The sequence below is a fragment of the Ursus americanus genome, chromosome 20, assembly GCF_024610735.1.
Source record: "Ursus americanus isolate L20-20 chromosome 20, mUrsAme1.1.p, whole genome shotgun sequence".
Lineage (NCBI taxonomy): Eukaryota > Metazoa > Chordata > Mammalia > Carnivora > Ursidae > Ursus > Ursus americanus.
In genome coordinates, this window is record NC_142146.1 from 56,376,912 (window position 1) to 56,388,971 (window position 12,060).

Genomic DNA, 12,060 nt, shown 5'->3' on the forward strand with positions numbered 1-12,060 from the left:
ATTTACTGTCACACTGTTATAGTCTTATTGAAAATACTTTTTTCTAAAAATATTACTTTGCAATTATAGCTTTTCTACATTCCTAATCATTTTTTTCATAACTTTCAGGTATTGCCTTGATCATTGCCGAAAATTGGTTGTTTTCATATTATCTCTTAGGTTCATTTCTACATCAGTATGCTATGATATTTTATTACTCTGGATCAGAATTAGAGTTCCAGTCTTACTCTTTGGCTTAATAATTTTTCTTTAAAGTATACTCAAGTATAATTTAATATAAGACCATTTAAAAATGAGTTATTTCATACAAGTAAGGGTTTTCAAACAATAAAGATTAAATGAGAAAGTTAGTGCATGTGCCTGATTATTTATTCAGCATAATTTCAGGATGAGTCATTAAATAATAAAAACAAGGAATATTGGGACTGAGCAAAGCCATTATTACAATAACTACCATTAACTCCTCTCACTTTTCTTTTTACTTTTGCTTTTTATACAAGAAATTTAGATAAGAGATAAATTCAATATAACTTTTCCAAAAAATTATAGCATAGTAGAAAATATACAATTGTATATATTTTAACCATCTGATTTTTTTAATTTGAACAGAACTGGAGTGTATTTATCATCTTCACTATATGAGAGTACAGTTAGCTAGAACATTTTAATTTCTTTAAAGCAGTATGATCTTGGGGGAATAGCTATACTTTAGTTGGAATACATCTGAGTTGACCTCAATTCTGAAATTATTTTTGTATGAGTTTATTTCCTGGCATTTTATTTCTAAATGAAATTGAAAAATCTCTAAGGAGGTGGTTCTTTGAGAAACCTTCTATATAAATGTATACATATATTTACATAATAAAAACATATTTATATATTATACACACTGATTACACTGATAAAATCCATCAAAATAAGATACCTGTGACCAACGTACCCTCCACCACCAGTGCTAAGGATCCGGAGTTGAGCTAAATGATTCCTCAAATGACATGTCTATTTATTTTAAAAATGAGTGTCATTGCTTACTTCTTTGAGAACATCATGTATTTTTTAAAAGCCATGTAATACAAAGCTATAGATGTTGGCATCATTTTCAGTTTTTATTCAAAATTGAAATAATTTTTATTTTGTTTTATCATGACTATATTACATGTCAAATAGAAGACACCAGGAAGAAAAGCATAAGTAAGAAAATGAAATCATCTTTATATCCTTGCTCTGTAATACCAGCTCTTAGAGATAATTGTTATGAGTTTTAGTGATTATCCCTCTAAATTTCTACTGTTATTTAAAAAGTGTATGATCCATATGACAGCCACTTTTAAATATTGTTAACTTATCCATATACTATGAGCACATTTCCATGTGAATATAAAGTCTTTAAAATAATTGTGTACGTATCTGGGCTCCAGTGTCATGGCCGCCCTTACGCTGAATGTGTGCTGGCTGCACTTTGCAGCCAGTTCCTGAGGGATCCAGCAAGCGTCCTTCTCCATAATGCCTGGGACAGGGTGGAGTGGTAGGAAGGGCAGGCCTTGGCTGCGAAGATGAAAGTCCAGGAGAACAGCACTGAGCAGTGTGGAGGAGAAGCAAGTTGATTATTAAATCAGTGCCCACATACATTGGAATGACTTCTACACAATCCACGAAAACGGTTTTTCAAGGACAGGCATTGGCTTCTTACCAAATTCCCAGAGCTGGCAGCTAGCCAAAACCAAAATCACTTGAAGGATTTGCTCTCTGAGAACAAGAGGAGTGAAGTACCTGAATGTTGGAGCAGTGCGGATGGACCTGGTTTAAAAAATAGAAGAACGACACCAGTGTTCTTCAGATAGCCTTGGACATAAAACACAGATGCTTCCTGTGGAAGAAAATGTAACTCAGAAACTCAGTCACCTAGAAATCTGGGCTGATGAGTTCCCTGGATCATCTGTCACCTACTGAGCACTCCAGCAGTGTTCCAGACAAGATGCAGAAGGCTATCCAGGCTTCTGAAGCACGGAGCGATGATGCTTCTTTCTCCAAGACTGTGGACCCTATGGTATGGCGCAGCTTCCGTTTAAAGAAAGGGCAGTGTCTGCCTGCAAATTTCTATGTGAGAGGTGATGGTGCTAGAGTTGACTTCTCTACACAAGATGAACAGGATACACTTTTCACTACTGCTGGACTGAAAAAGGTTCAGAACCTGGTGCATCGCCGATTGCAAGTAAACCGAGGGAAACAGCTGTCAATGGACTGGGTTTGGATTCAATGCAAATATCACAGACCTCTTCAGTCCAGTGCTGGCTGGAGAGGCACCTGCTCCTGACATGGTATGAGCTCGTTGGAGCTGTTTCAAAAGAAGAGTCACAAATGGTGTCTTGCTGATGTTGGAAAGTTCAAGGATTCAGACTTGAACCTTGAACTTGAAAAAATTGCTTTTTATCAAGATTCTAATAATTATGCTTCATATTTGTAAAGCCCTTTAATATATACTTTGCTCAGGTTTTTTTCTAACCTTGAGATTTCAAAGAATCTTTCTTGCCATTTTATAATTTATCATAACTGAAATTTTCATGGGAATCATGAATTTAAAAGGCATCAAAAATTTATTTCCATATGAAAGGATTATATATGATAAAATGCCCTTTGTGAGTTTCATTGCATTATTTCAGAGTTCAAATACCTGGACTATGCAGTTGATACATACAAAGGTGAATATAAAGTTCTTGTTCAGTGAGAAGCATGTCGAGAAGAATCATCTTTCTTTGGATATTTTTGTGACTCAAAAATACCACTTTAAAGAGCATCAGAACATATCCTTGTTAAGTATTTATTTGGTCAGGGTCCCCCCTTAACCTTAGTTTTGAGGAATTTTAAGGACTGTTCCCCCTCCAAGTAACCTCTTTCTAAGAAATTAAAAGGATCTTCACTTTTAGCAAAAAAAAAAAAAAAAAGTAAAATAAAAAATAAAATAAAAATTATATTCTATACCACTGTATCTCAGTATAAAAATATTTTAATTATTTTTTTACACCTTTATATAATCTCTGTACAACAACCATTAGCCAAAAAACAAGAGAAGATGTCTTCTGGGGGAGAATTAAGTTGTTTCGTATATGTCTGATACATATTTGAATCATGTGTATATCTGGGATATATGAGAGAGTCAGAATCCTGATCCAGAAGTGAAACCCGTTCTCTAAAATTTAGCATTTCTCTCTATTGAGTGGTCAGATAGAAAATATTTTCATGTTGAGAGATATTGTAAGATAAAACCATGTCTTTTTTCTCATATAAAAGACCTCCTACTCTTAATGGAAAAAAAAAATGTGGAACTCAAAGAACATGTCCATTTAGTATTCATCTTGAGTCTTAAATCCTAAAACAGGATTGAACAAATTATCATTTCTTAAATGTTTGTATTTAAATACATAAACAAAAATACATTAAGTTGAATGGATTTTAAAGAAATGGAGTAATCTGGAAATGGAAACCAAATTTGCATATGTAATTGCTAATGTTCATTAACACTGTGCTGTGACAATACATTGTGTCTGGGGTTCAGGGGAAGCTGCCAGGGAGTTAAGTCATTGCATTTGTTATCAGTAACTATGTATATTTATACCAAGTACTTTTCAAATGCTCAGAACAAAGCAATTTAGCCATTTTCTTCATTTTAGAAGCAGAAAATTAATTTATTCTAATTATCAACTTCTTATGTTCATGGTATAAAAGATAAAAGAATTTGGTGAGCACAATGAAACAACTGAAGAGGAATTAGTTTCTCTGCAGGATGAGAGACATATGGAAAATTACTGTGGAACACAAATTTAAAATATTATAAATCAATTTAAAGGATATTTGATTAGTTTGTCAAGAGGTTTATAGAGCATGGTAGAGAATCAGAAAATATGAAGAGGATTAAGGTTATGTGTGTGTGTGTGTGTGTGTGTGTGTGTGTGTGTTTATATACTAGCTATATGTGAAAATTACTAAATTTATTCATGATTAATGTAACCTTTGAAAATTAAACAAAAAATATACAAAAATCTTCATATTGAAAACCAGGACCAATACTTCAACTCCAACAGAATTTTTAATTCTTTTTGTATACTCCTTCCTGTTTTTTTCAGTATTTCTAACTCATTCAAAGATTTTACATTCCACTATTTTCCAATGTATTGTGAAATGTTTTTGAAATCTGTCATAAACTTCAAATATATTTTTACCCAGTAAAACTCAATTTGTTTGAAGCTGCATTTAGTATTAAGAACTATAATCGCCGATTTGTAAAGTTCTATGTGCCTTAGAGTTACTTACTCCAAAATACCAAGTTTAAATTACACTTTGAGTCAATTCAAGAGTCAGAAATCGTACCAGTAGCCTGAAGAGGATAATTTTTGTATAAAGAATTATCAACTAGTAATAGGGAATCAGCTATTAAGAGGCTAGAGCGAACTCTACACAGAGGGATAGAAATAAGGGGACCAGCCACAATCTCTAGGGCTTGGAGAGAATAGTAAAGAAAGAAGAAACTTGAAAGAAAGAGGGTCTCTTCTCTACACAACACACAGACCCCATTGGAGAGGGAGGGGCCCTGGTTCACCAGGTGGTAGAGAGTTTTGTCAAACTGCAGCACGTCAGGATTAGCAAGTGAGGAAGCCCAGAGTGGGGTGCTGTAGAAAGTCTCTGGGAAGCATGCAGGCAGCGGCCAGGGGTATTTTCTGGGAAGCCAGCTGCTGCATGTCACGCTGTAGGAGAAAACAGGAAAGCAATAGAAGCAGAAGAGAAAGCCCTTCATTTTGAAGTGTCTCTCCACTGCTCTCTGCTGACAGAACCTAACACTGTGGGAGCTCGCAAAAGATTTAAGTGGTGCAGCTCCAACATCACAAAGCAGGGGGAAGGGTGGGTTTGGATGGGGGGGGGGCATCTTGACAACAGATATTGTGTTTCTTTTCGTTTGGTTGGTTCTTGTATAGAGGCCATTTGTTTTGAGTTCTAATGTTATTATTTTTGACCTCTCATTTAAAGGCGACTTCAGTATATGAGGAATAATAGAGTCTTTGCATTCCATTTATTTTCAATGAAAATAATGTTACATTGCACTTCATTGCACGCTACCTCAAATATGTGTAGAATGCATCCCTATCCTTATTTTCCAGGTGAAGAAAACATAGTTTAAGGAGGCAAAGTAACCATCCAGGGCCTTAGAGCTAATGAGTAGAGTTAATACTTGAGAAGAAAACAAAAATGTGCTCCTGATTACAAGGTACCTGCTATGACTTTCGATCATGATGATTTTTAGTTCACCCCCATGGAGCGTCTGCTATATTCGATGACTTTCTCATGCTCAGCCAGCTGTTTAAGGGCAAAATATTAGTACTGGAGCTCACCCTGCTCAGTCTTTGCCTAGGCCCTTTTTTCATCGTGTCTTCCATTCCCGAAATACTGTGAGCGGTGGTTACTGTATAAAAGAGACAAAAGAAGAGGCAGTAAAAGAACCAATATGAAGATACTCTGCAAAACTTTAAAAATATATTTATCACAACTATTATTGGGTTAATGTGTATTGGGTATCTGTAAAAGTGGCAGAATTAACATTTCTGTAAATAATATTCTTTGGGGCAAGGTTTGAGCTTTTTAAAATAACATCCAGCCTAACCTGATTGACACTAAAAGTAAACAGTGCGATAATAAGCATATGTCCAAATGGGAATTACTGAAACGTTTATATTTTTTTGATTCAGAGTGAAATAAAATCTATTAGGGCTGACTGCTGGCTAGAATTCAACTCCATATTTGTAGTTCTATAAAATATTTATTACAGTAATAATAAAATGAAAAGAGCATACTAATTAAAAAAAAACTCTTAAGTTCCTGCAAAATAGAAAAAAACATTTCTATTCATCATAGGTGAATTATAGAGCATGTAAAAGAAAAAGAATGTGCATTAAGATTTGTGACAACAGTTATCATAGGAAAATTCGTCCAAATTCTCATTGCAGCTGTGTTTATTTTACTAGTTAGGGATTTAGGTTATTTGTGTATGTTACTTCCTTTTGACTTTATACTATCAGTTAATCTATTTCTATCATTTTGTCCATTCTCGTAAAACCCATTCTGCCATGTTAATGTAACTTATTCAGCCATTGGGTTTTCTTGTAGTGGAAACAGAACCTGAAATGATTTTCGTTTAAGGATGATTATATATTTACATTGCATATTTAACTTACACTTTTTTCTATTCAAATTTGTTATGACCATCCATAATCTAACCCCAGTTATCTCCCTTATTTCCTATCACTATCACCCCAGGCACTAAAATCCAACCAAGAAGACCTTCTTTCTTTCCTTGAACATAAAAGCTTTCACCCAAGTTTTAGATAACTGTTCTCTTCTGGAATGCTGTCCCCTCAATACTTCATACGGTTGGATCCTTCTCATTTTGTAAGTTTCCGATTAAATATCTATTCCAAGTAGTTTCTTGCTATCCCAAAAGAGAGGAACCCCCCCTTAAAAAAAAAAAAAACAACAATATTCTCAACCCTGTTTTTTATCTCGTTCTCATCAACATCCAATTCTTTTAAGTCAAAAGTATGGTCCATTTTACTTCGAGTACTGCACTTTTGACAAACTGGAAAAAACAGAAGTACCCAATTCATTTTGGAGTTTAGAAAGACCTTATTACATTGAAAAACAAACTACCGAAAGTAGAATCTAAAAGGATTGAGAAAGTGTGGCTCAAAGACAGTATCTAAATATATAGATGTTTTGACATAATTTTTACATCTTTATTATTGTTGATTCAGTGATTGGTATTATGCAGCTAACTTGCTCTGTGTCCTTGTAAACAAGTCATCCAAATTTGCTGATTTGGGTATGTTCTTATATTCAAGTATTCCTCTTCCTGTGTTTTGTCAATAGCAATTTTTGCAAAGTTGTCACTATTTCCTAAAATTTCTCTCATTTCTCTTATTAAAAAATGAGTTCTACAGTTTCCATAACTCAGCCATTTTGGACTCATTAATTTCTCGGCCCTCCTTATTAATTAGCAGCCTATTTTTGTATCATTGCTCATCCCCTAATGAATTCAAAACAATTCACATTCTTTAACCATTCTGCCAACACAAAACTTTTTTGCTTCTTTTATTTATTTCATCCTTGGAAGCTTTTCTATTTTCTTTGCTGTTTGAAGAATGCAGACTTTTTTAACCTTAAAAATGTCAAAGAGTCCCTAGTAAAAATATCTTTTTATTTATGGCAATGACCTAACAGCAACTGGAAAAAAAATGAAGGAGAGGGATTTATGTGCTCTTTTAACAGACAGTTCATTAACATTTAAGGATTGTCTGCACAGATTCACTGACTTCATTATTTGTTAAAACCAACAGAAGCAAATAAAGAAAATAAAGATGAAAATACAAATGACAGTAAGGAAAAATAATTTTAAGTCTAATCTAGGTTTACGATTGGTTCAGTCTATATTGAATAAATAAAGAGCTAAACAACTGAATAAATACCTGTTGACTGTGTGATTTGCTCTCCCAAGAATCTATGTTATTGAACACTCAGGAACCAGCTACAATATACAGTATATACCCACCTTCTAAATTATCATTCTTTGGGTGCCTGGGTGGTTGGTTAAGCCTCTGACTTCAGCTCAGATCGTGATTTTAGGGTCTTAGGATCTAGCCCTGTGTCGGGGTCCCTGCTCAGTGAGGAGTTTGCTTGTCCTTCTCTCTCTGCCCTTTCCCCAGCTCATGCCCTGTCTTTTTTCCTCTCTCTCTCAAATAAATTAATTAAATCTTTTCTGAAAAAAATAAAGCATCATTCTCTTTCTTGCTTAACAGTAAGTTTGGCTGGTAGCCAAAGGAAATAAATGAGGAGAATAATTCCTGACCATTTAATTCCTGTTATAGGGGATGATTATATCTCAACTCACATTTTTAGGATTTTTTTTCTTTTATAATAATTCAAAGTCTTGCATGTTTGTTTTTATTGTTGTTTCTTCAGGAAAATAATTGAGAAACTCTCTGATACCAGTACTACGTTTTTTCTACAAACGTTTCTATTAGCTACACTTGGTGAGACAATAAAGGAAGTGTTTACATTATATATGTTAATTTCATAAATTTATGACTGAACTTATTTAATCTGTAAGACCCAACGGAGCCCTTGAGAACAAAATGTCTTCACTGGTGCTTTTGTGAGAGTCTGTGACCTGATCGATTTGATTTTAATTCGGTACCACTGTCTTCTTGTTGATAGTTGTCATTCATATACTTTTCAGGAATATCTTTGTAAAATATACTTACACTGTGGTAAAAATTATTTTTTTATTTTTGTTTTTATTTGTGTATTTTTTTTTTTTACTTAACATACATAAAACTGACATTTTTGGAAGAAGAGCACAGTTGCATGAGCCTTAACCATGTAAGGGTTTCCTTAACTGCCATCACAATACATAACATTGCCATCACTCCATAAAACTCCTCATGTAGTCATACCGCTCCCCACCTCTGACAATCATTGATCTTTTCTTTGTCACTGTGGTTCTGTCTTTTCAAGAATGTCATATAGATGGAAATATACACTAGGTAACCTTTTGAAACTGGCTTCTTTCACTGATAAGGCCTCTGTGTCCAGGGGTTAAACAAGAGATCTTGGACATGATACTAACAGCATGACCTATAAAAGAAAAAAGATGATAAATTGGACTTCATAAAATTTTTAAAATTTGCTATATGAAAGATATTGTTAAAAGAATTTTAAAAATAGATACAAACTGGGACATATTTATAAATGATCTATCTGGCAAAGGATTTGTTTCCAGAATATTTTTTCAACAGTCTTGAAACCTGATATAAAGATATATAACTTATTTCAAAAGTGGGAAAAATCCCAAAGAAATGGTTTTTATTTAAAACATTTTGTGACTCAATGTTAGAAAATAATCTGGATTGTAGACTTTATTTTTGAAGATTTTTTCCTTTTTCTAACTACTGACATTTTTTGATATTTGTGTTCAACTTTTTTTCATTCATCAAATAAGACCCTTTATTGCTTTTCTGAAGCATATTTGAGCAGCTGAATGGAGGAGACAAATATTATACTCACTTTGCACGCTTCAGAAAACTAAGTGACATTATTTGTTAATTAAATGCACAAACCTAGAGATGGGGTCAGAAGACCTGTATTCTGTGTAACAGGAAGTTCTTAAAAACTTGTAACTAGTTATACTACTTCCAAATTTATTCTCTTTCAATGTCTTCATATTTCTATTTCTATTATATCCTAATCTATAGATCATTATGATCTTTGTGTTATTACTTGTTTTCTTTTTAGTGCTTTATTTTTAGTTAAGAGAATTGTATCTATTACTTTTGTTGTCTTTGTTTTTGCCAACCTATAACCACTTGCACTTTCCTCTAACTCACTTTTTTTTTTAATATGAGTATAGTTGACACACAAAGTTATATTAGTTTCAGGTATATGGCATAGTAATTCAACAAGTTTATACATTTTGCTATGTTATTCTATGCTCACCACAAGCATAGCTACCATCTGTCACCAAATACTATTACAATACCATTGACTGTGCCCTGTGCTGCTCTTTTTATTCCCATGATTTATTCATTCTGTAGCTAGGAACCTGTATCTTCCACATCTCTTCACCCATTTTGCCTATCCCCTCACCCTCTTTCCCTCTGGAAACCATCAGTTTGTCCTCAGTATTTATGGGTCTGTTTCTGCTTTTTGTTTGTTTGTTTATTCGTTTGTTTTGTTTTGGTGTTTTGTTTTTAATTCCACATACAAGTGAAATCATATGGTATTTGTCTTTCTCTTCTGACTTATTTCACTTCACGTAATACCCTCTAGGTGCATCCATGATGTCAAAAATGGCAAGATCTCCTCCTTTTTTATAGCTGAGTAATATTTCATTGTACATATACCACATCTTCTTTATCCATTCATCTGTCGGTAGACATTTGGGTTTCTCCCATATCTTGGATATTGTAAATAATACTGTGATAAATGTATAGGTGCTAATCATCAGGGAAAGACAAATCAAAACCACAAAGAGATATCACTTTATATCCGTCAGAATGGCTAGAATCCCGAAGAAAAGAAATAACAAGTGTTAGTGAGGATGTGGAGAAAAAGGAACTCTCATGCACTGTTGATGGGAATGTAAATTGGTATAGCTACTGTGATTAACAGTATGGAGATTCCTCAAAATATTAAAAATAGAAATACCATATGATGCAATAATTCCACTACTGGGTATGATGATTCTTATATATAATATATACAATATATATGTTACTAGGAAAATTCAAAATATTTACTTATTTTGTGTTTGACCAATTCCATTAAGGAAATCAGTTTGCTCCATCAATCTGTAATGGCTCCCCTGCATCAAATAAATATTTTTAACTCTGGCATTCATTAATTGCACATAGGATAAGCAAATACTATTTGTTTTAACCATAAAAGTGTATTTTTAAAATGAAAATCTATATGCATTTTTATATAGCAATTAAACATGCACAATTTGGCTTATCAATCAAAATTTTTCAACATTCTGCTCTTATTCTCAAATCTTAATGCTATGAGTAATTGAGAATTTACTCTATTTAAGTGGATTTTTGAAAAAGGAATATGAAAGTTAGAAATGTATTTAACAACTGGTTAATACTTCAGGTTAAACTATGGATCTTTCATAAACTGTTTTAGAAGGTCATTTTTCCCCAAGTATACCAATTTAATTTAGAAAATATTAGTGACAAAATTAAAACTGAAAAATTGACTAGAACAAACTACTTCACAGTGTAGAAATAATTAGTCTATGGTTTTGTTTATGAAATTTTCCTGCAAATACTAATCTGCATGTCCATGGCTAAGATCCCAGAATAGTAATTCACTCATTTGCATTAATGTTCCATGTGGAATATATTGATTCTGGCTCTAGGACAATAGCAAAAATAATTATAATATATGTACATTGAACATTATAACTAAGTCACACCCTGTCTAAACTAATCCAGTGTCAAGTGATAAGGTCATCATTTGTCAGACACAATTAAAGCAAACATTTTTTTGCAGATGAAAATCCAGTATAGGTATGCATGTAAACTGCATACACCTGCACAGTGTTGTGGGTGTTGGCAAGGTATGACCATAGAAATATCCTAAACTGACATAAATGGAAATTCACAGGCCTAACAGAACAGTTGAAGGTGAGAGGATCTTGCCTCCTTATAAACACAGTAAACAGGGGCACCTGGGTGGGTCAGTTGGTTGAGCACCCAACTCTTGGTTTCAGCTCGGGTCATGATCTCACGATCCTGGGCCCTGGGCTCAGCACGGAGTCTACTTGAGATTCTCTGTCTCTCTGCCCTCCCCCCTGCTCACACGTGCTCTCTCTCTTTCTCTCTAATAAAATCTTTAATAAAATAAAATAAAACACAGTAAACAATATATGGCCTTGACCCAGACATTTGATAAAAAAGCAAAGAAAAATAACCTTGAAGAGAGTCTATCACTGTACTTTTTTTGTGTTTTTTTTTAATAGTGTCATTCTTGAGTATGGACTAGACTCCATGGTTTGGCCTCCCAAGGCAGTAGTTTACAAATTGCTGTTCAGGTAAATAGAGCCAAATTGAGAGGGTCTGCCTTACTAAGGGGGCTGGAATTTCTGGGGCAAGGCCAGAGACAAGGGAACGAGGGAACAACAGAGAAAGAACCCTGGTAATCTGCTCCGGGGTTCCTCTTAAATGCTTGCTTGAATTCTGAACTGTACACGTACAGGATTAGACTCAAAAAGAAAAATAAAGAACAGCTGCTGGTGAGTGGGAAATGAAAAACGATTTCAGAGGTAATACAAAGCTGAAGAGACACTGGAGTTCTGACCTAGGTAGAGCAATTAATTTTCCTAACTAATTATTATTTAAAACACTATCTCATAATTTGTTAATAAAAAGCAATATATATTTTGAAACAACTGGAAAACATTAAATATTGATTAGATAGTAGTTGTTAGGGAATTATTATTAATAATATTAAGTGAGA

At 33.7% G+C, this 12,060-nt stretch overlaps 1 pseudogene; it reads left to right on the forward strand.

The window, feature by feature from the left end:
- Positions 1 to 1,355: 1,355 nt before the first annotated feature.
- Positions 1,356 to 1,950, forward strand: LOC123801062 (tRNA N(3)-cytidine methyltransferase METTL2A pseudogene; annotated as a pseudogene).
- Positions 1,951 to 12,060: the final 10,110 nt, after the last annotated feature.